General features: G+C 42.1%; 1 pseudogene; it reads right to left on the minus strand.

The window, feature by feature from the left end:
• Window positions 1–25,841, minus strand: part of LOC124622292 — a 176,317-nt pseudogene that overhangs the window by 64,639 nt on the left and 85,837 nt on the right.

The following is a 25,841-nucleotide window of genomic DNA, read 5'->3' on the forward strand; positions in this document are numbered from 1 at the left end:
ATCCAGTTCCGTTGAAAACTTCATCCAGTCGGCTTTCTGGAAATTCCATCGAGCATGCGGAGTTGATCGTATGACAGGAACAGTGCAGCCAATTTGTATTATTACAGGTCTGTGTTGGCTGTGAGGAAAGGCATCTATCACTTTCCTTGTGGTGTTGATGGGAAAGCCAGTTTCGTTGCAGCTAACAAAGCATAAGTCAGGATTTGAATCCTTGTCCCAAGCAGCTGACCTGAAAGTGCCTTGATCTTTAGTATCAAACACTAGATGAAGATTATTCTCTTCGATCCATTCTGCAAGCATGGTCCCATTTTCATCATTTTGAGAGTACTTCCAAAGTTCATGGTGACTATTGAAGTCTCCTATGTAAATTGCAGGATGTTCTGCTGTGTGTAGGACAAAATCAGGCCATGTTGTTTTGGGTGGTTTGTAAACATTTGTAATAGTAATGCCGTGCAATTGTATGACAACTGTATGTATATCTGCCTCCACACTTACAGAAATCAGCGAAGCTTCGTTTATGTTGTTACGGACATACGTAGCAATTCCATACACCTCGTGGTAAGTTACACCAAGTGCAGAATATCCAGGAATTCGACCTCGGCTTCGGAATATTTCTTCGCTGGAAACACGAGTTTCTTGAATGGCGACGACATCGATATTATCGTCCACCAAAAATTTTGACAGATAGTCACACTTTGCCCTGCTAATGCTTTCGATATTCAGTTGAAGGAGTCTGATAGTTGGTCCAATGTTTCTTGTTAATCTGACTCTATAAAACACATAAACTCAGTTCTCCCTATGGCACTGTGAATAATTTCAATAACAAAAAGTGAGATGAATGTTGCAGCTTACATTTAATTTCCACTTTGGCTTTGTATTCAAGATCAGTCTTACCTGAGAGTGCAACATTACATCTTTAGTTAATTTAATTATATGTTCATTAGATTTTGGTTATAAGGCACGTTTTGCTGCCTAATGTTTCATCTCCAAATACTGGAAACAATCCATGGAGGAAGAGGAGTATGTAAGACATTGTTGGACCAGGTTGGAAGAATCTGTGAATTTCAATACTCTGTAGAAGAGCTCAATCATTTGAAAATAACTTTCAGACCTTGTGGCTATTCTAACAAATATACATAGGGCACTACATTCTACAATATTTGCATCTTTCAGTGAAAAACAAGCAACTAGAGGAAAAGTTCTCTTGCCACTTGTAAAAACGGTCGCAGATCGCGACCTCTGAGTGCTATAAAGAGAAGGTATTGACGCAGTGCTTAAACCAAACAGAAGACCACAACTGCAGCCATACTCAAGCAAATTGCTATGCAGTAGTTTCAGTGAATTTGACAATGATGTGGCTGCTTTCATAGTGGCCCAGTCATACTGTGGGGTACGGAATGCCAGTGACAGGGCTGGAATTGTAGGTAACAGATGGGTTTTTGGCAAAGCCTTGTATCAATACCTCCTTCATTATTGAGCTGAAAAACTGTAAAAAACATTCATGCAGTAAAATCACACAAAAAAATTTCCTATTTCTGCAGGTATTGTGCCTTCTGTTTCTTTTTCATTACAAAAACATATTGATTCAAGTTTATAAAGTCACAACTATGTCACTGTGATTTGTGTAACACACATTCTGGAACATGTTCCAGGAATGTCATGAAACAGACAGCTTTAAATAATTACTCTAGCTCATCTTTCAAGACTTGCATGCCAACAACAACACCATCTATCCAATCTCTTTTTATTTCACTTTCATGAAAAGATTTCTCCACAAAGGATATCATCTGCCATGTAGGTAGTGCAAGAGGAAATTCCACACTAACATTTGGGTAATCAAGTGGATTCTGTGTCTTGTCAGAACCAAGTACAATCAACCCAATTTCATCTTTACCACTGGTAAATATCTGGAAACATATTAAATGGTAAAAATAAGTTTTGTTTATAACAAGTTGTATACCAATAAAAACATCACACACAGATACTCTTTATAAAATAATTTAATTGGATAGATAAAAAATCTACTCACCAAGCAGTGGCAGAACACACACATAAAAGACTGTTGTGATAGGCAAGCGTTTGGAGCCAGTGACTCCTTCTTCAGGCTGAAGGGTTGCAGGGGAAGCAAGAAGGGTGAAGGAAAAGGACTGGAGAGGTCTAAGAAAAGGGGTAGATTTTGGGAAAGTCACCCAGAACCATGGGTCATGGGTGACTTACCGTACAGGATGAGAAGGAAAGACTAATTGTTGGGAACTGCATCGGGCAAGATTCGGAAACCTTAGAGCTTAAAGGTGGAAGACAGGGTAATATGCCAGACAGAGATTACTACTAAAACTGTATATGGTTAATAAGAGTGAGAAGGTAAGTGTATTGTATGCAACAGTTGTGGGAGGGGGCAGTGAAAATAGACGGGAAAGACAATGAAAGATGTAGAAAGCTAAAACGGAGTGAAGCAAAGAGTAATTACAGTGAAGAAAAGCTGAGACAGGAGAAATTAACGTAAATTAAGGCGAGGTGGGTGGTGAGAACCAAGGACACGTTGTAGTGCTAGTTCCCACCTGCGGAGTTCTGAGAAACTGGTGTCTGGCGGAAGAATCCAGGTGGCATGTGTGGTGAAACAAGTGCCGAGGTCATGTATGCCATGTTGTAGAGCATGCTCTGCAACAGGATATTGTGAGTTTCCAGTATATACACTATGCCTACGCCCACTTATCCTAACTGATAATTTGGTGGTAGTCATGCAGATGTAGAAAGCTGAACAGTGTTTACATAATAGCTGGTATATGACATGAGTCGTTTCTATTTTTCGCCTAATCCGAAGTTCTGGGTGACTTTTCCAAAATCTACACCATTTCCTGGAACTCTCCAGGCCTTTTCCTTTACCCTTCTTCCTTCCCCTTCAACGCTTCTGTCTGGAGGAGCCACTGGCTCCGAAAGCTTGCCAATCACAAATAATTTATTGTTTTTGTTGTTATAGTTACTCTTTATAACCTACTTAAAATACATCACGTACCCTCCTCTCCACAATTCTTCGAACACATAGTTTTGCCTTTTGCAAAAAATCACTGCGTTTCTGTATAACATACTTGGAGTCAAAGTGTCCAACATCTATTACAATTATAAACAGAAGAAAGAAAGTCATTGTATTTATTGGCAGTATTACGCAATCAAATATTTTGAAAGAGTTCCAGTGGTATAAATTTACAAAATCTTACAAATAAAAATATACGTTTATTCTTTAAATCAATTCTTAGCAATAACATAATAGTATAAATTGCAGAATCAATATAGCCAATTTTAATGTAGTGACTGCAATACAAATACAATATAACAGCGGTAAGTTATAACAAATGAGAGAGAGAGAGTATTTTGTATACATTCTAGCATTGCTAGATTTACTTTTAAATTTTAAAGTATATGAGCAGATTGAGCGACTTTCCATCCAGAAAATTTGCTGTTGGCAAGACCTCACTACAAAGAAAAATGGTCTTTCCGGAGTCAAATGCTAAAAAATTCATAAATACCAGCATTGTAAGTGATACAAACAGGTATTAAGCACCGGGCATAAATATCATTCTGCTTGACGAGAAAAAAAGTAGGTAGATGAAAGAGTAAATTGGGTGCAAGGATTGAACATAAACTAACCCAAATTGCAAAAAAAAAAAACCATGAGGGTCACTGCTCAAGAATTGAGAACTGCCCCCCCCCTCCCCCCCCTTTCTTTTACAGGCTTGCTTTCACATTTCAGATGAGACCATGTCCCCCATATGTGAAGAAAATAGCCAATATGTAAAGAGAATTACAGATAAAGAGTTTTCTAGAATGAGATTTTCACTCTGCAGCATAGTGTGCACTGATATGAAACTTTCTGGCAGATTAAAACTGTGTGCTTGACCAAGACTCAAACTTGGTGATCGTAGCCCCAGACCTGTGTTGCCGTTTTGGGAGGTAGATCTCATATCTGGAAAGAGGAGATGACAGTTAGGGTACTATGGGTGAGCAGCTGCCATCAATTTTTGATGGTGCAGAACCCACAATAGTGGAACTGCTGCCTAGTCAAAGGGCACCTGTTACCAGTCTTACCCCACAATAGTGTATCGAATCCAGATGTAATGTCGAAGCTGATAAAAAGTCATATGAGAGATTCCTGTAATCTAGGTGTGACTGCACCAATGCTGCATACAGCCATATCAAAGTAGAGTGGACCACAGCGCTGAGGCATAGAAGAGCATTCAGGTACGACCTACATGTCTGCTTTAGTTGGCAAAGACGGGGAAGCCATGTCAACTAGGCATCAAAGACCGGACCTAAAAAACACGATGACAGAAATGCATAACGTAGGTCATGGCAGCCAAAAAATGGATGCTATGAGTGAAAGCCCAGGATTGTGCTTGGTGTATTGCTCCCTGCATTCTGCCTCCAGCAATAGCCGTCGCGGACGAACAAAAATGATGGGGACAAAATATGTCATGCAGCTGCCGCCAGATCACTGATAGCCACAAAAAGGAGAGTGACACTCAAAACAGAACCTTGTGCAAGCCCCTTCTCCTGCAGGGGGGGGGATGCTACAGGAGGCACCAACCTGTACCCAAAAAGTGTGACATGGAAGAAAGTTCTGGATAAAAATCAGGAGTGGGCCATGGAGGCCCCACTCCTTTAAGGTGGCAAGGACGTTATGGCACCATGTGGTATCATAAGATATACACGCAGATCAATGAAAACTGCAACAAGGAACTGATGCTGAGCAAAAGCTGTTCAGATAGCACACTTCAAGTGGACTAAATTATCTTCAGTAGAGCGCCCTTGGCGAAAAGCACCCTGGATCGAAGCCAAAAGATCCGGGGATTCAAGGACACAATACAGCCTTCAACTAACCATATGTTCAAGTAACTTGCAGGACACTGAGTAAACAATCTGGACGACAGCTGTCCGTTTGAAGAGGCAATTTATGTGATTTCAAAATTGGAATAACGGCATTTTCTCGCTACTGGGAAGAGAATTCTGCATTGCCCCAGGGATGGTTAAAGAAAGGCCAGGTACACTGACGGAAAAATTTGCAACACCAAAAAATAATTAATGTAGAGTAATGAAATACCAGGAACATATTTGTTGAGACAACGTATGTAAAGTGATTAACGTTGCAGGATCAATGGGAGTGTGAGACAAGCCACTGCAAATGTAAATGCAAATGCTGGTACGCTATTGTACACGTGTCATGTGTCAGTTTGTGGGATGGAGTTCCGTGCCTGTTGCACTTGGTTGGCCAATATAAGGACAGTTAATGATGTTTGTGGATGGGTTGAAGCTGTCATCAGATGATGTCCAATACGTGCTCGATGGGAGGTAGAGCTGGTTATCGAGCAAGCCAAGGCAATATGTTGACACACTATAGCATGTTGGCTTACAACAGCAGTATGTGAGCAAGTGTTATCCTGTAGGAAAACACCTCCTGGAATGCTGTTTGTGAATGGCAGCACAACAGGTCAAATAACCAGACGGACATACAAATTTGCAGTCAGCGTTCGTGGGATTCATACAGACAGTTTTGTCAGTGGAAAAGCGAAAGCCATTGTCGATGCTCCATGAGTAAAGACAATCAAGACATTGCTGAAGATGCCACTAAGTGAGACAGGTTCATAGAGAATTGCAATAGAAGGCAAAATCGTCAAAAAAAAAGAGAGCCGGAGATGCCCAGTGGGAGACAGGCCATTATAGGGTTTATGGTGATAGCAAAGAGAATGACACTCAGAATGGAACCCTGAGACACACCATTTTCCTGGATAAAGGTGTCCGACAAGGCAGACCCTTCATGCACCTCGAAAACTCGGTCTTTTAAAAATGTCTGAAGGAAACAGGGTAGGTGGCCACGGAAGCCCCACATGTGAAGAGTATGGACGTTACTAGCTCTCTAGCAGGTGTCAGGCCTTCTCCAAATCGAAAAACACAGCGACAATCTGGGATTTCTGCAGAAACCCATTCATGACATGGGTGGGCAAAATAATGAGATGATCCACTGCAGAATGCCGTGTTGAAAGCCACACTGTGCATTCATAAAAAGTTGTGAGACTCGAGCCACCATATCATCCGGGCATGAATCATATGTCCCATCACCTTGAGAACACACTGGTAAGAGAGATGGAGTGGTAGCTAGAAGGAAGAGTGTGTGTGTGTGTGTGTGTGTGTGTGTGTGTGTGTGTGTGTGTGTGTGTGTTTGTGTGTGTGTGTGTCAGAGAGAGAGAGAGAGAGAGAGAGAGAGAGAGAGAGAGAGAGAGAGAGCTAATTTCGGCAAGAGCTAGATTTCCATCAATAAACTGAGTTGAAGCTGCTGTTGTGGTCTTCATCCAACTACTGCTTTGGTGCCTTTCACCAGCCTATTCCTGCCTTTGTAAGCCTCTTCATCTCTGCATAGTATTTCAACCTAAATCCACTTAGAATGGTGAACCACCATTCAGAGAATAACTTTTTAACAACACAGTTTGACTTCTGTAAAGGCTTCTATACTGAGAATCCAACATAATATCTCACAAATTCAATTCCAGTAGAATTAAATAGTGGAAATTATCCCCTCTGTCATCTTGCCAAAGCCTTTGTCTGTTTAGATTAAAAAATTCTGAGAGGGGAAGCTAAAATAGTATGGCATTAAAAGTCTTCCCCTTGCATGGATTGAGTTGTACTTTAACTACAGAAAATGGAAGGTCACATTAACAAATGATAAGACAGGAATAAGATTAAACTCAAAAAGGGAGAACATAAAATATGGTGTGGCACACAGTGTTTGCTGCCAAGTCCACAAAAATGATTTACTTGGGGCACTGGAGGGCTTTGGAAAAACTCTATTGTTTGCAGTGTCACAAACTTATTGATGCAAGATCTAAACTCATCCATACCAGAAACATCCAGGAGAATAACAGAACAGGCTTGTATAGATCCACAGGTACCAGCTTAATGCCTAAAAACTTGTATTGTGCAGTTCTAAAGAAATAAAAGCGACTTACAGATACGAATATCAAAAGTAGGGATAAATGGGCAATTAGGCTCCCGTGTTCTAAGTTCCTGGGAATGCAGATACCAATCACGTGTGAGACCAGCATGTGGGTCAGTTAACCGAGAAGCTCAGTTCCACCCATTTTGTGCTTAGAAATCTCTTACTGTATCAAACTGGACAAAGGATTGCTAACACACTTTCACTCAGTTTACTCATATGGCTTAATCTTCTGAGGTACTTCAGCTAAGCGGAAAAAATTATTTATTCTACATCTTGAAAAAGCTTCTTCAGGGACCCATGGATTCTCACACTTACATGCCTATAGAAGTTATATTCCCTAATGGTATATGTGATTAATAACAAGATTTAGTTTAAGATGAACTCAGCAATTCAGAACTGCAATACTAGAAGCAAAAATAATTTCCATATATAAAAACCTAAAATCAGGTTTGCCACAAGTTTCTCCAAGTGAAATTCCCTGATATTTCTCTGATTCCACAGACACGTTTTAGAATTTTTCCCCGACAAATTTTGAGGTCTCAAGGGGAGGTAAAGACATAAGTCGACAAAAGAATGTAAGGGCTTTGTATTTCTCCCCCATTTTGTTTTAGGGCGCAAAAACAACTAGGGTCATATGTGTCCATGCCAAAACTGTGAAACACAAAGATGAAGAGAGGAGTTAAAAATGATTACATGTCAACGTTTAATGACAGAAGAGAGGACAGCTATAAACAGGGGCGTGGAGAAAGGTCTATGAAGTACGCAATAGTGAAATGGAGGCCCAGAACTAAAAATTAAATGGCCTTCACTATATTGCTACAACTGATAAAAAGTAAAACAGAGTCGACAGCCCACGCATTGTCCACTAAAATGGCCAATAACTCAGATGGCAAACCCAAAAGGGAATGTAAACGGTAAAAAAAAAAAGGGGCATCCCCTCAGGAAACGGCAGACAGTTAAAAGTTGGGTGCAATGTGCACAAAGTAGTAGGGGAGCACCACTTAACAAATGGTGATGGCTAAAAAGGCAGTGCCCAATATGCAACCTAGTTAAAATGACCTCCTTGCCCCAGGAGGACTGAGAGGATGTTGTCCAAGCCACTGGGAGAGGCTTAATAACCCAGAGCTTATTCCTATGAATGGAGGACCAGTGGCGATGCCAAAGTGACACCACCTCCTGACAGAAAGTAACAAGAGATCATCAGAGGGAATGCAAGAATTATTGGGCTGAAGTACGAGGAATGCAGCTTTGGCAGCAGTGTCAGCAACCTCTTGGACCGATATGACCTGGAACACACATAAACATCACAGTGGCTCCATAAAAAGTGAGCAAGTGGAAGCTTTCCTGGAACCGGTGCACTAAGGGATGGACAGTCTACACTGCACAGAGGCTTTGAAGGGTGCCAAGAGAGTCTGAGCAGTGACACAGTGAAAAGAGTGTGTCAGCAGATGTACTCCATGATCTGATACAGGGTGAAGAGCTCTGCTGTAAATACTGAGCAATGTGCCGGACGTCAGTACCAAAAAATGTTGGTTGACGTTGAAGGCACACCCAACACCATGGTCAGTCCAAGAGCCATCAGTGTACACAAAGATACTACTGCAAAATTCCATGCATAGGTCGTGAAACTGAAGGCAATAGACCGAGCCTGGTGCAGTGTCTTTAGAAAGTGAATGAAGGTCAAGGTGAAGATGGGCTGCCGCACGAAGCCAAGATGGTGAAGGGTTCACACCCATCGAAAAAGCTGCAGGGAGCATGAAGTGGGAGGACCAAGATAGTTTTGTATAAAGCAGGAGCCTCAGGAATTTTGTAGTTTCAATGAATGGAAGAGCAACAGGCCCAAGATGTAAAAATGGTGGGAGAAACCAGCTGTGCTGCCAGAAATTCATACAAATGTTTTTGTCAGTAGAAAAACTTAAGCCACTGTCCATGCTCCATAAGTAAAGACGATCAAGACATTGCTGAAGACACCACTCAATGAGACAGGTTCATGAAGAGCAGCAGGAGATAGCAAAATTATCAACAAAAAGAGAGCCGGAGATGCCCGGCAGGAGACAGGCCATTGTAGGGTTAATGGCGACAGCAAAGACGACGACACTCAGGACAGAACCCTGAGGTACACCATTTTCCTGGATAAAGGTGTCCGAGGAGGCAGACCCCATACGTACATCGAAAACTCGTCTTTTAAAAATTCCTCAAGGAGATGGCGCAGTTGGCCACATGTGTAGAGAGTACAAACGATACCAGTCCTCCAACAAATGTCGTAGGCTTTCTCCAAATTGAAAAACAAAGCCAGTCTGGGATTTCCACAGTAAACCATTCATGACATGGGTAAACAAAGTGAGTGATAGCCAGAAGGAAGTTGTTTGTCCTTACCGGGCTTAGGTGTGGGTATGACAGTGCCTTCACAACAGTGGCTGGAAAACATGCCCTCTGCCGAGGTCCAGTTGTATGTATTAAGCAAAAAGTGCTTGCCCACAAGAGAAAGGTGCTGCAACACTTGAAAGTTAACAGTGTCTGGTCCAGGGCGGAGGATTGAGATGAAGTGAGAGTGTGGTCTAGCATCCTCATAGTAAAGGCAGCACAGTAACACTCAGGATTCTGAGAAGAGATGTTATTGCCCGAGTCTTCTCTGCTCATCTCCTATAGAGGTAGGCAGGATGATAGTGGGAGGAGCTCAAAATTTCTGCAAAATGGCGACCCAAGGTGTTGGAGATAGCAATAGGGTACACGATGATATTGTCTGCTGCTGTCAGGGTGAAAATTGGGGAATGGATCTTGCTCCCAGAGAACCGTCGGAGGTTGGTGCACACGATGGAAGAGGGGGGTGAAACTGTTAAAAGAACTAGTGAATGAAGTTCAGCTGCCTGTTTGGTTATCCCAAAGAATGCGAATTACATCACAGCAGGCTTCAGTCCACCAAAGGACTGGGACACAGCATGGTAAAGAGGAAGTGTGAGGAATGGAATGTTCTGCGACGGTAAGGATAATGTTTGTAAGAAATTCCACCTGGTCATGACAACTGCGGAAATCGTGTTCGTTGAAGGTCGCCAGGGAGGAGTAAAGTCTCCAGTCAGCCTTAATCAGCTGCCATTTCGATGTGCACGGAGGTGGGGTAGGAGTTAGCAAATGGATAGCACACAGGAAATGGTCGCTCGAGTAGGTGTCAGAAAGAACGGACCGTTCAAGATGATGTGCAGGACAGGCAGTGAAGAAGGAAAGGTCCAAATGGGAATAGGTGTGTGACGAGTCTGAAAGCAACATGGGTGCTTCTGTGCTAAAGAAGAAAAGGTTAAGTTGATTAAGAATGGCAGCGAAGAGGGCACCTCTCAGATAGGTTCTGGAAGAGCCCCAAATGGGATGGTGTGCATTAAAGTCCCCAAGCAGCAGAAATCAGCAAGGAAGCTGTCCAATAAGCTGGAGGAAGTCGAACCTGGTGACATCGAATGACGGAGGGATGTAAATGGTAGAAAGGGAAAAGCTCAAGTGAGGAAGGAATAGACAAACTGCAACAGCTTGATGACAGGTAGTCAGGGAGATGGATGGGTTGACTATGAATGTCATCCCATAAGAGCAGCATGACTCCCCCATGAGACAGAATGCCAACCTCGAGCGGAAGGTCAAAACAGACCAGGAAGAAATGTGAAAGCTCAAAGCAGTCGTGAGGATGAATTTTGTTTCCTGAAGGCAGAGTACAAGTAGAAGCTGCGATTCTAAAAGCAGTCATAAATCCTCTTTGTTGGATCAAAGGCTGCAAAAGTTCCATTGGAGGACAGTCACGATGAGGACAATAGGAAGGGGTGTCACCTCGGCAGCTGCCGAGTGCCAGTCTGCGAAAACTCACTGCTACAGGGCACAGAGGCAAGAGGATCCTGCTCCATGTGGTCCTACAGAAGTGTCGGCTTTCTTCTGCTGTCGACATGAGGAATCCAGGGCACAAGAAAGGTTGGTGGGGCACACTGGCGAAATGGTGGCCGACCAGGAGAAGGTATCACATGGCGACACTGTCAAAGAGGATCTTTGGGTCAGCGAAACAGAAGACCATTTGCCTTTGTTGGACTTTTTCGAGCCTTTCCAGTTGGCAGAGGGAGACTCATGTGTTGATTGGCTGGAGGGATGTAGCAAGTCTTCAAGGGAGTCTTCCTTCTGTCCTTTCCGGCCTGCCGGTTGTGTAGCTGGTGAGTTGCACAAATACTCTGAGAATCAACGCTAATGAGGATAGTAGCAACTCACGGTAAAGATGATTGCTGAGCCACATCCAGGCATGTAAAAAAGGCAATAACATTCTCACAACTAAACTTCCGCCATACCCTTTGTCAGAAAACAAGAGCACACAGATATTCAGACAGTCACCCAGACACAACTCATGTATACGTGATCACCACCTCTGGCTGCTGCGTCAACAATCTCTGAGAATCAGATTCAAATAACCACTCCTCCTGCCTCCCTGTCTCTTGTCGATAGCTGCTAGGCTAGTGGCAAGAAGTGGTGGTGGTACTGATTGTAATTCGAGGGGAGTGGTATAAAGGGGAGAAGCAGTAAGAATAAGGGAGTACGGAAGTTACGCACGTACTCAGCTGCACCCAGCCAGTGATGACACATGACATCTCAGTAAACAAACCATTTCATCTACTGAGACAAAAACAAATTTTTTCCAGTGCTCTTTTCAAAATTCCCTGATACATTTGAAATTCCCTGATTTCCAGAACATGTGGCAACCCTGGAAATACACATGATTGATGTGCCATAATAATATTTATTTCATATTAATAACCATCTAAGCTGTATTATTACACATTTATTGTGTTATGACCAGATTTGTTCACTAAACATATTCAGGTGGCCTACATGTGTAAAGTCTTGACACAAATGGGCAATTTGAAGATGTTCAATCAGTGAAACCAACTGCAACATGATAAATATGTAATAACACATATAATCATTAATATTGGTCTCAGCTGTGGTGCTCAGCATGATCAAAGTCATTTATTTTACAGTTCGTTATGAATCAGATTTTGGCTTTTTGGACATCATCAGAAATTGTCTGAGGATGACACAGAATGCCAAAAGCTGGTTTATAACTGACTATAAAACAAATACTATTGTGGAAAATCAATGATGTGAATTTAAGCATTAATATATCTATGTTCCCTCAAGTACCAACGGCATATTTCCATGTAGACTGTGCACCTCTCTGTACGGTTCAGATTACAGCTTTATATTCTGCTAGAAAAGTGTAACAGTATGACAAGAGACGGACAGGCAAACAAAAATCCCCAAATCCTTAAAAATGAAGTAAAAAAATACCCCATGAGACAAGGTGTCCATAATTTATAAGAATACCTGGGCTCCAGAACGTAAATTCTGCATACTAATACTATTATATAGATCCTGACTTTACCCATATATAGAGAGCTGACAGTAGTCTGTGTCCCATTACATGAATGTTTTGTTTGAAGTATTATATAAAAATAGCAGCTAAATAGTATAGGACGAGCAGTGGATATTTTCAAAATCGCTGTTTTACCCCTGACATAACAAATCTACAAGTAATTTCATAATTATCAATTCGAGCAGAGTAGCACTAGCCATAATTTGTTGTTAGCATATTTTACAGACATAGGCAGCAGGGGATTACCAAAAGTTCTTGTTCTCTTATTTGCTTTAACCCGTGGCATCTTCAAGATGGTGACACTCCTATTTCAAGCGTTTTCAATATGGAGACCACGACATCTATCCCTACACCCATGAACAAACATAAACAGGCCCTAACAAGTGGAATATTTAACACCAGAAATAAAGTGAAACTAATGGGGGAACCGCTCGAAGTAGGGGTTTTGGGCAGTGTCAATCACCACACACAACAATAAGGATGATGACACCATTCCAAAATAAATATCAAACCAAAAATTATGCACACAAAATCCTCAACAAACCCTCAACAATCATCCCACCCCAAAACTGCAAATAACAGCTATTGGTATCATACATTTTGCCTGAACTAAACAGCTCCAATGAAGACAGTGATACTAGAAACCCACACATACACTGAAACTTTCACTTGGTCTATACGGCTCAAACATAGCCAGAGATACCATGAAACCAGACACAAAAACCTGGTACTGCAAATTTCACTTGACCTGTATAGCTCAACCAAGCTGCACAATACTACCAACTGCCACAAATCAACAACACCAGACCACACCCCATAAAACCCACCGATATAAGCAAATAAATACCCCCAAAAAATAATACCAAATTAATCAAACATAAATTACCTCAATGAACCGTAAACAAATCCACTACATTACAAAAAGGAAAAAGGTCTTACCAACCACAGTTTCCCCCCCTCCACTCTCTCTCTCTCTCTCTCTCTCTCTCACACACACACACACACACACACACACACACACACACACACACGCACACCTAAGCACCACTTACCAAACAACTGATGCCCATCCCATACATACATACATACATACACACACCAAAAAACGTTTTGCATCCCCTCGGTTCCTGAACCTGTGCAGAAATTTGCAATAGAGATCAACATTGTTTCCGCCCTTTCTATTGATCATGAAAACCACACAGTGCATGTTGTACCACCATACAGCGAGACTCTCAGAGGTGTTGGTCCAGACTGCTGTACACACGGGTACCTCTGATACCCAGTAGCACGTCCTCTTGGATTGATGCATGCCTGTGTTCGTCGTGCCATACTATCCACAAGTTCATCAAGGCACTGTCAGTCCTGATTGTCCCACTCCTCAACGGCGATTCGGCGTAGATCCCTCAGAGTGGTTGGCAAGTCACATGCCCATAAACAGCCCTTTTCAATCTATCCCAGGCATGGTCGATAGGGTTCATGTCTGGAGAACATGCTGGCCACTCTAGTCGAGTGATGTAATTATCTTGAAGGAAGTCATTCACAAGATGTGCACAATGGGGATGCGAAATGTCATCCACAAAGACGAATGCCTCGCCAATATGTTGCCAATATGACTGCACTATTGGTCGGAGGATGGCATTCATAAAACTTTGAACATAGCTGCTAAGGTTCAGTGCCCATGTCAGAATTATATTAGAACAAATAAGCCCTCGGTCACAAATATTAAGTCAAAATTGACCAGGTTTCGATGCTACTATGAGCGTCGTCTTCAGAATTAGCCTGACTGTTCTAAAACATATTAGGTATATAATACATTCATAAAATTAAAGTTTGTACTTCATCTTTTCCAGTCAGTACAAACTTTAATTTTATTAATGTATTATATACATAATATGTTCTAGAACAGTTAGTGTAATTCTGAAGACGACGCTCATAGTAGCATTGAAACCTGGTCAATTTTGACTTAATATTTGTGACCGAGGGCTTATTTGTTCTAATATAAGGATGGTATTCACTTATAGCACAGCTGTCATGGTGCCTACCATGACCACCAACAGTGTGCATCAGCCCCCCATAATCCCACCCAAAACAGCAGGGAACCTCCACCTTGCTTCACTCATTTGACAGTGTGTCTAAGAGTTCAACGTGACCGGGTTGCCTCCAAACACATCTCTGACAATCGTCGGAAGGCATATGTGACACTCATTGGTGCAGAGAACGTGATGCCAATCCTGAGCAGTCCAATTCAGCTTGTTATTGGGTTCATCTGTACCGTGCTGCACGGTGTTGCAGTTGCAAAGATGGACCTCGCCATGGATGTGTGGAGTGAAACTGCACATAATGCAGCCCATTGCACACAGTTTGAGTCGTAATGTGATGTAAGGTGGCTGCACGAAAAGCATTATTCGACACAGCGGCATTGCCGTCAGGATTCCTCAGAGCCATAATCCGTTGGTAGCGTCACCCACTGCAGTAGTAGCCCTCGGGTGGCCTGAGCAAGGTATGTCACCGACAGTTCCTGTCTCTCTGTTTCTCCTCCATGTCCGAACAACATTGCCATGGTTCACTCCACGATGCCTGGACACTACCCTTGTTGAGAGCCCTTCTTGGCACAGTGTAATAATGCAGATGTAATCGAACTGCAGTATTGATCATCTAGGCATTGTTGAACTACAGACAACATGCCCTGGATTCCTCATGTCGACAGCAGAAGAAAGCCGACACTTCTGTAGGACCTCATGGAGCAGGATCCTCTTGCCTCTGTGCCCTGTAGCAGCGAGTTTTCGCAGACTGGCACTCGGCAGCTGCCGAGGTGACACCCCTTCCTATTGTCCTCATCGTGACTGTCCTCCAATGGAACTTTTGCAGCCTTTGATCCAACAAAGAGGATTTATGACTGCTTTTAGAATCGCAGCTTCTATTTGTACTCTGTCTTCAGGAAACAAAATTCATCCTCACGACTGCTTTGAGCTTTTACATTTCTTCCTGGTCTGTTTTGACCTTCCGCTCGAGGTTGGCATTCTGTCTCATGGGGGAGTCATGCTGCTCTTATGGGATGACATTCATACTCAACCCATCCATCTCCCTGACTACCTGTCATCAAGCTGTTGCAGTTTGTCTTTTCCTTCCTCACTTGAGCTTTTCCCTTTCTACCATTTACATCCCTCCATCATTCGATGTCACCAGGTTCGACTTCCTCCAGCTTATTGGACAGCTTCCTCGCCGATTTCTGCTGCTTGGGGACTTTAATGCACACCATCACATTTGGGGCTCTTCCAGAACCTATCCGAGAGGTGCCCTCTTCGCTGCCATTCTTAATCAACTTAACTTTTTCTTCTTTAGCACAGAAGCACCCATGTTGCTTTCAGACTCGTCACACACCTATTCCCATTTGGACCTTTCCTTCTTCACTGCCCATCCTGCACATCATCTTGAATGGTCCATTCTTTCTGACACCTACTCGAGCGACCATTTCCTGTGTGCTATCCATTTGCTAACTCCTACCCCACCTCCGTGCACATCGAAATGGCAGCTCACTAAGGCTGACTGGAGACTTTACTCCTCCCTGGTGACCTTCAACGAACACGATTTCCGCAGTTGTCGTGACCAGGTGGAATTTCTTACAAACATTATCCTTACCATCACAGAACATTCCATTCCTCACACTTCCTCTTTACCATGCTGTGTCCCAGTCCTTTGGTGGACTGAAGCCAGCTGCAATGCAATTCGCATTCTTCGGGATAACCAAAAAGGCAGCTGAACTTCATTCACTAGTTCTTTTAACAGTTTCAGCCCCCTCTTCCATCGTGTGCACCAACCTCCGACGGTTCTCTGGGAGCAAGATCCATTCCCCAATTTTCGACCTGACAGTAGCAGACACTATCATCGTGTACCCTATTGTTATCTCCAACACCTTGGGTCGCCATTTTGCAGAAATTTTGAGCTCCTCCCACTATCGTCCTGCCTACCTCTATTGGAAATGAGCAGAGAAGACTCGAACAATGCCTTTCTCTTCTCAGAATCGTGAGTGTTACTGTGCTGCCTTTACTATGAGGAAGCTAGATCATGCTCTCACTTCATCTCAATCCTCCGCCCTGGACCAGACACTGTTAACTTTCAAAAGTTGCAGCACCTTTCTCTTGTGGGCAAACACTTTTTGCTTAATACGTACAACCGGATCTGGGCAGAGGGCATGTTTTCCAGCCACTGTTGTGAAGGCACTGTCATACCCACACCTAAGCCCGGTAAGGACAAACAACTTCCTTCTGGCTATCACCCACTTTGTTTACCCATGTCATGAATGGTTTTCTGTGGAAATCTCAGACTGGCTGTGTTTTTCAATTTGGAGAAAGCCTATGACATGTCCATCCCTTAGTGCACCCGTTCCAGGAAAGCTTCCACTTGCTCACTTTTTATGGAGCCACTGTGATGTTTATGTGGGTTCCAGGTCATATCGGTCCAAGAGGTTGCTGACACTGCTGCCAAAGCTGCATTCCTCGTACTTCAGCCCAATAATTCTTGCATTCCCTCTGATGATCTCTTGTTGCTTTCTGTCAGGAGGTGGTGTCACTTTGGCATCGCCACTGGTCCTCCATTCATAGGAATAAACTCTGGGTTATTATGCCTCTCCCAGTGGCTTGGACAACCTCCTCTCAGTCCTCCTGGGGCAAGGAGGTCATTTTAACTAGGTTGCATATTGGGCACTGCCTTTTTAGCCATCACCATTTGTTAAGTGGTGCTCCCCTACTACTTTGTGCACATTGCACCCAACTTTTAACTGTCTGCCGTTTCCTGAAGGGATGCCCTTTTTTTTTACCGTTTACATTCCCGTTTGGGTTTGCCATCTGAGTTATTGGCCATTTTAGTGAACAATCCGTGGGCTGTCGACCGTGTTTTACTTTTTATCAGTTGTAGCAATATAGTGAAGGCCATTTAATTTTTAGTTCTGGGCCTCCATTTCCCTATTGCGTACTTCATAGAGCTTTCTCCACGTCCCTGTTTGTAGCTGTCCTATCTTCTGTCATTAAACGTTGACATGTAATCATTTTTAACTCCTCTCTTCATCTTTGTGTTTCACAGTTTTGGCATGGACACATATGACCCTAGTTGTTTTTGCGCCCTAAAACAAAATGGGGGAGAAATACAAAGCCCTTACATTCTTTTGTCGACTTATGTCTTTACCTCCCTTTGAGACCTCAAAATTTGTCGGGGAAAAATTCTAAAACGTGTCTGTGGAATCAGAGAAATATCAGGGAATTTCACTTGGAGAAACTTGTGGCAACCCTGATTTTAGGTTTTTATATATGGAAATTATTTTTGCTTCTAGTATTGCAGTTCTGAATTGCTGAGTTCATCTTAAACTAACTCTTGTTATTAATCACAAATACCATTAGGGAATATAACTTCTATAGGCATGTAAGTGTGAGAATCCATGGGTCCCTGAAGAAGCTCTTTCAAGATGTAGAATAAATATTTTTTTCCGCTTAGCTGAAGTACCTCAGAAGATTATGCCATATGAGTAAAGTGAGTGAAAGTGTGTTAGCAATCCTTTGTCCAGTTTGATACAGTAAGAGATTTCTAAGCACAAAATGGGCAGAACTGAGCTTCTCGGTTAACTGACTCACATGCTGGTCTCACATGTGAGTGGTATCTGCATTTCCAGGAACTTAGAACATGGGAGCCTAGTTACCCATTTATCCCTACTTTTGATATTCGTATCTGTAAGTCACTTTTATTTCTTTAGAACTGCACAATACAAGTTTTTAGGCATTAAGCTGGTATCTGTGGATCAGTACAAGCCTGTTCTGTTATTCTCCTGGATGTTTCTGGTATGGATGAGTTTAGATCTTGCATCAATAAGTTTGTGACACTGCAAAACATTAGAGTTTTTCCAAAGCCCTCCAGTGCCCCAAGTAAAACATTTTTGTGGACTTGGCAGCAAACACTGTGTGCCACACCATATTTTATGTTCTCCCTTTTTGAGTTTAATCTTATTCCTGTCTTATCATTTGTTAATGTGACCTTCCATTTTCTGTAGTTAAAGTACAACTCAATCCATGCAAGGGGAAGACTTTTAATGCCATACTTTTTTTGCTCCCCCTCACAGAATTTTTTAATCTAAACAGTCAAAGGCTTTGGCAAGATGACAGAGGGGATAATTTCCACTATTTAATTCTACTGGAATTGAATTTGTGAGACATTATGTTGGATTCTCAGTATAGAAGCCTTTACAGAAGTCAAACTGTGTTGTTAAAAAGTTATTCTCTGAATGGTGGTTCACCATTCTAAGTGGATTTAGGTTGAAATACTATGCAGAGATGAAGAGGCTTACAAAGGCTGGAATAGGCTGGTGAGATGCACCAAAGCAGTAGTTGGATGAAGACCACAACAGCAGACTTCAACTCAGTTTATTGATGGAAATCCAGCTCTTGCTGAAATTAGCTCTCTCTCTCTCTCTGACACACACACACACACATACACACACACAAAAACACACACACACACACACACACTCTTCCTACTAGCTACCACTCCATCTCTCTTACCAGTGTGTTCGCAAGGTGATGGGACATATGATTCATGCCCGGATGATATGGTGGCTCGAGTCTCACAATTTTTGATGAATGCACAGTGTGGCTTTCAACAGGGCATTCTGCAGTGGACCGTCTCATTATTTTGCCCACCCATGTCATGAATGGTTTTCTGCAGAAATCCCAGATTGTCGCTGTGTTTTTCGATTTGGAAAAGGCCTGTGACACCTGCTACATAGCTAGTACCCTCCATACTCTTCACATGTGGAGCTTCCGTGGCCACCTACCCTGTTTCCTTCAGACATTTTTAAAAGACCGAGTTTTCCAGGTGCATGAAGGGTCTGCCTTGTCGGACACCTTTATCCAGGAAAATGGTGTGTCTCAGGGTTCCATTCTGAGTGTCATTCTCTTTGCTATCACCATAAACCCTATAATGGCCTGTCTCCCACTGGGCATCTCCGGCTCCCTTTTTTTTGACGATTTTGCCTTCTATTGCAATTCTCTATGAACCTGTCTCACTTAGTGCCATCTTCAGCAATGTCTTGCAGTGGCTTATCTCACACTCACATTGATCCTGCAACATAATTCACTTTACATACGTTGTCTCAACAAATATATTCCTGGTATTTCATTACTCTACATTAATTACTTTTTGGTGTTGCAAATTTTTCCATCAGTGTACCTGGCCTTTCTTTAACCATCCCTGGTGCAATGCAGAATTCTCTTCCCAGTAGCGAGAAAATGCTTTTATTCCAATTTTGAAATCAGATAAATTGCCTCTTCAAACGGACAGCTGTCGTCCAGCTTGTTTACTCAGTGTCCTGCAAGTTACTTGAACATATGGTTAGTCGAAGGCTGTATTGTGTCCTTGAATCCCCGGGTCTTTTGGCTTCGATCCAGGGTGCTTTTCGCCAAGGGCGCTCTACTGAAGATAATTTAGTCCACTTGAAGTGTGCTATCTGAACAGCTTTTGCTCAGCATCAGTTCCTTGTTGCAGTTTTCATTGATCTGCGTGTATATCTTATGATACCACATGGTGCCATAACGTCCTTGCCACCTTAAAGGAGTGGGGCCTCCATGGCCCACTCCCGATTTTTATCCAGAACTTTCTTCCATGTCACACTTTTTGGGTACAGGTTGGTGCCTCCTGTAGCATCTCCCCCTGCAGGAGAAAGGGCTTGCACAAGGTTCTGTTTTGAGTGTCACTCTCCTTTTTGTGGCTATCAATGATCTGGCGGCAGCTGCATGACATATGGTGTCCCCATCATTTTTGTTCATCCGTGACGGCTATTGCTGGAGGCAGAATGCAGGGAGCAATACACCAAGCACAATCCTGGGCTTTCACTCATAGCATCCATTTTTTGGCTGCCATGACCTACGTTATGCATTTCTGTCATTGTGTTTTTTAGGACTGGTCTTTGATGCCTAGTTGACATGGCTTCCCCGTCTTTGCCAACTAAAGCAGACATGTAGGTCGCACCTGAATGCTCTTCTATGCCTCAGCGGTGTGGTCCACTCTACTTTGATATGGCTGTATGCAGCATTGGTGCAGTCACACCTAGATTACAGGAATCTCTCATATGACTTTTTATCAGCTTCGACATTACGTCTGGATTCGATACACTATTGTGGGGTAAGACTGGTAATAGGTGCCTTTGGACTAGGCAGCAGTTCCACTATTGTGGGTTCTGCACCATCAAAAATTGATGGCAGCTGCTCGCCCATAGTATCCTAACTGTCATCTCCTCTTTCCAGATACAAGATCTACCTCCCAAAACGGCAACACAGGTCTGGGGTTACGATCACCAAGTTTGAGTCTTGGTCCAGCACACAGTTTTAATCTGCCAGGAAGTTTCATATCAGTGCACACTATGCTGCAGAGGGAAAATCTCATTCTAGAAAACTCTTTATCTGTAATTCTCTTTACATATTGGCTATTTTCTTCACATATGGGGGACATGGTCTCATCTGAAAAGTGAAAGTAAGCCTGTAAAAGAAAGGGGGGGGGAGGGGGGGCAGTTCTCAATTCTTGAGCAGTGACCCTCTTTTTTTTTTTTTTTTTTTTAACCTTTGCAGTTTATGTTCAATCCTTGCACCCAATTTACTCTTTCATGTACCCACTTTTTTTCTCATCAAGCAGAACGATATTTATGCCCGTTGCTTAATACCTGTTTGTATCACTTACAATGCTGGTATTTATGAATTTTTTAGCATTTGACTCCGGAAAGACCATTTTTCTTTGTAGTGAGCTCTTGCCAACAGTAAATTTTCTGGATGGAAAGTCGCTCAATCTGCTCATATACTTTAAAATTTAAAAGTAAATCTAGCAATGCTAGAATGTATACAAAATACTGATACACCCATTTTCAAGTTGTTGTTTAAAGATTCGCAACTTTTAAAACTTATGTAGATTATCTTTTTGATGATAGAACTCTACATAAGAAGTTATTAAGAACATTGCGAATATCACATGACGAACAATTGAATGACTAAAGCAGTGTTATCAACCCTCATTCATTGACACATGTAATAAATTCATCGAAGCAGTGAAGTTCAGAGCTGTAAAAATTTCTGAAATTAAAAGTATATATTACCTAATGAATGTATTATTTTGGGGTGAAAGAACACAATAATTATTATTTTTGGAATGTAATAATTCACTATGGCTTCATTTTAATTCTAATAAGTTTCACACTGTAATGAAACATTGTCTAAATGCCCCTCTCTCTCTCTCTCTCTCTCTCTCTCTCATTTGTTATAACTTACCACTGTTATATTGTATATGTATTGCAGTCATTACATTAAAATTGGCTATATTGATTCTGCAATTTATACTATTATGTTATTGCTAAGAATTGATTTAAAGAATAAACGTATATATTTATTTGTAAGATTTTGTAAATTTATACCACTGGAACTCTTTCAAAATATTTGATTGCGTAATACTGCCAATAAATACAATGACTTTCTTTCTTCTGTTTATAATTGTAATAGATGTTGGACACTTTGACTCCAAGTATGTTATACAGAAACGCAGTGATTTTTTACAAAAGGCAAAACTATGTGTTCGAAGATTTGTGGAGAGGAGGGTACATGATGTACTTTAAGTAGGTTATAATGAGTAACTATAACAACAAAAACAATAAATTATTGATAAAATTATTTAATTGAATAGATAAAAATCTACTCACCAAGCGGCAGCAGAACATACACATAAAAGACTGTTGTGATTGGCAAGCTTTCGGAGCCAATGGCTCCTCCAGACAGAAGCGTTGAAGGGGAAGGAAGAAGGGTAAAGGAAAAGGCCTGGAGAGTTCCAGGAAAAGGTGTAGATTTTGGAAAAGTCACCCAGAACTGCGGATCAGGCGAAAAATAGAAATGACACATGTCATATACCAGCTATTATGTAAACACTGTTCAGCTTTCTACATCTGCATGACTACCACCAAATTATCAGTTAGGATAAATGGGCATAGGCATAGTGTATATACTGGAAACTCGCAATATCCTGTTGCAGAGCATGCTCTACAACATGGCATACGTGACCTCGGCACTTGTTTCACCACACATGCCACCTGCATTCTTCCGCCAGACACCAGTTTCTCAGAACTCCGCATCTGGGAACTAGCACTACAATGTGTCCTTGGTTCTCACCACCCACCTCGCCATAATTTACGTTAATTTCTCCTGTCTCAGCTTTTCTTCACTGTAATTACTCTTTGCTTCACTCCGTTTTAGCTTTTTACATATGTCATTGTCTTTCTCGTCTATTTTCACTGCACCCTCCCACAGCTATTGCATACAATACACTTAGCTTCTCACTCTTATGAACTCATGTACAGTTTTAGTAGTAATCTCTGTCTTGCATATTACCCTGTCTTCCACCTTTAAGCTCTCAGGTTTCCGAATCTTGCCCAATGCAGTCCCTAACAATTAGTCTTTCCTTCTCATCCTGTACGGTAAGTCACCCATGACCCACGGTTCTGGGTAACTTTCTCAAAATCTACCCCTTTTCTTAGACCTCTCCAGTCCTTTTCCTTCACCCTTCTTGCTTCCCCTGCAACCCTTCAGCCAGAAGAAGGAGTCACTGGCTCCAAACGCATGCCTATCACAACAGTCTTTTATGTGTGTGTTCTGCCACTGCCTGGTGAGTAGATTTTTTATCTATCCAATTAAATAATTTTATAAAGAGTATCTGTGTGTGATGTTTTTATTGGTATACAACTTGTTATAAACAAAACTTATTTTTACCATTGAATATGTTTCCAGATATTTACCAGTGGTAAAGATGAAATTGGGTTGATTGTACTTGGTTCTGACAAGACACAGAATCCACTTGATTACCCAAATGTTAGTGTGCAATTTCCTCTTGCACTGCCTACATGACAGATGATATCCTTTGTGGAGAAATCTTTACATGAAAGTAAAATAAAAACAGATTGGATAGATGGTGTTGTTGTTGGCATGCAAGTCTTGAAAGATGAGCTAGAGTAAGTATTTAAAGCTGTCTGTTTCATGACATTCCTGGAACATGTTCTAGAATGTGTGTTACACAAATCACAGTGACATAGTTGTGACTTTATAAACATGAATCAATATGTTTTTGTAATGAAAAAGAACCAGAAGGCACAATACCTGCAGAAATAGGAAATTTTTTTGTGTGATTTTACTGTATGAATGTTTTTTACAGTTTTTCAGCTCAATAATTAAGGAGGTATTGATACAAGGCTTTGCCAAAAATCCATCTGTCACCTACAATTTTAGCCCTGTCACTGGCATTCCCTACCCCACAATATGACTGGGCCACCATGAAAGCAGCCACATCATTGTCAAATTCACTGAAACTACTGCACAGCAATTTACTTGAGTATGGCTGCTGTTGTGGTCTTCAGTTTGGTTTAAGCACTGCGTCAATACCTTCTCTTCATAGCACTCGGAGATCATGATCTGCGACAGTTTTTACAAATGGCAAGAGAACTTTTCCTCTAGTTGCTTGTTTTCAGTGACAGATGCAAATATTTTAGAATGTAGTGCCTTATGTTTATCTGTTAGAATAGCCACAAGGTCTGAAAGTTATTTTCAAATGATTGAGCTCTTCTACAGAGTATTGAAATTCACAGATTCTTCCAACCTGGTCCACCAATGTCTTACATACTCCTCTTCCTCCATGGATTGTTTCCAGCATTTGGAGATGAAACATTAGGCACCAAATCGTGCCTTATAACCAAAATCTAATGAACATATAATTAAATTAACCAAAGATGTAATGTTGCACTCTCAGGTAAGACTGATCTTGAATGCAAAGCCACAGAGGAAATTAAATATCCACTGCAACATTCATCTCACTTTTTGTTATTGAAATTATTCACAGTGCCATAGGGAGAACTGAGTTTATGTGTTTTATAGAGTCAGATACACGCTGTGGCACAGGGTGCTGTCCGTTATTCTCCTGACTATGATGTCCAGGAATGGTAGTCTTCCTTCTTCTTTGGTCTCCATAGTGAATTTGATTTTGTGGCGTGTGGAGTTCAGATGTACAAAGAAGTCAAGAAGTTTGTCTCTTCCATGAGGCCAGATGACAAGTGTGTTATCCACATAACAGAAGAAGAAGAAGAAGAAGAAGAAGAAGATGGATTTCCATTTGGATGACATCAGGGCCTCTTCCTCGAAGTGCACCGTAAACATATTCACAATCTCTGGTCAGAGTGGGCTGCCTATTGCGACTCCATCTGTTTGCGGGAGGGGGGTGTGCCACGAGTCAGTGAAGTGGAAAAGCTGACCAAGTAATATGTGTGACGTGTCATACCTCGACCGATATTGAGAACAGAATAAAAAATTCAGAGGCATTACTTTTCAGCACTCCCATGCATATTCTGTATGCAAGAAAAGCATATGGAGCAGGTTTCTCATTCAGAAATTCTATTTCAGTGTTGGTTGTTTACACGAAGACCGTGTTAAGCATAATGGAAGAAGGAGAAATGTTTATCAGCATTCCAGATTTGGCAGTGGCAGGCTCATGGTCTGCTGAGACTCTGGTTTATTGTTTCACTATATTGCTGCTTGCATTGCTCAGAATCTCATTTTGTGCGAACATAGAATTGGTAGGTTCAGGAGGGCCATGCTAAATGCCTTGCAGGGCCTCAGTAGTGCCACCCAACTAGCACCTGAGAGGGCAGACAAGTGTTCGCTCATGCGTACGTGATCCTGCAGTGAAGTTGTGTACATTTAGTCAGGAAGTGGGCTTGTATACAGTGAGACAAGTATCCACACAGACAATGTGATGGCATCTGGAGCAGCACAGACTGTCAAGCCCTTAATGCAGCTCTAGTGAGAGGTGAACTGACAGCGGTGCAACTGACAACAATGCCAGGCACAGGAATGGCACTGTGTCATCGTATCGGATGAGTCTCGGTTCTGCAACATCGTCACAATTGATGTACATGTGTGTGGAGGCTCTGATGCCAACAGACCTGGCCAGATTGTATCTGTCATTCTCATGTGAGTCCAGCACGTGATGTGATGGTATGGGGTGCAACTGGATTCATGTCACAACCTCTGGTTCACATAGCCAGTAATTTGGACAGCAGCCATTGCATTTGTGTTTTGTTAAGGCCTATCGCTGTGCCCTATTTTCAAGGGCTCCGTGATGTTATCTTTTAACAAGATAATGCAAGACTACACATCACCTGAGCTACCTCGATACAGAGAGTGTTCCACTGTTGCCATATCCAGCATTTTCTTCAAATCTGTCACCTGTGGAGAACGTCTGTTCACAGGATGCCAAGAGATGGGTATGCCACCAGTCGCCAGCCACTACAGTTGATGAACTCTGACATATGACATACAGTTGAGTAGCATGAAATGATGTACCCATGGCTGTAATCCAACCTCGATTTGATATCCAGTGTGATGAGAGCTGTTCTGCTGTTCCAGT

The sequence above is a fragment of the Schistocerca americana genome, chromosome 1, assembly GCF_021461395.2.
Source record: "Schistocerca americana isolate TAMUIC-IGC-003095 chromosome 1, iqSchAmer2.1, whole genome shotgun sequence".
In the NCBI taxonomy this organism is placed as follows: domain Eukaryota; kingdom Metazoa; phylum Arthropoda; class Insecta; order Orthoptera; family Acrididae; genus Schistocerca; species Schistocerca americana.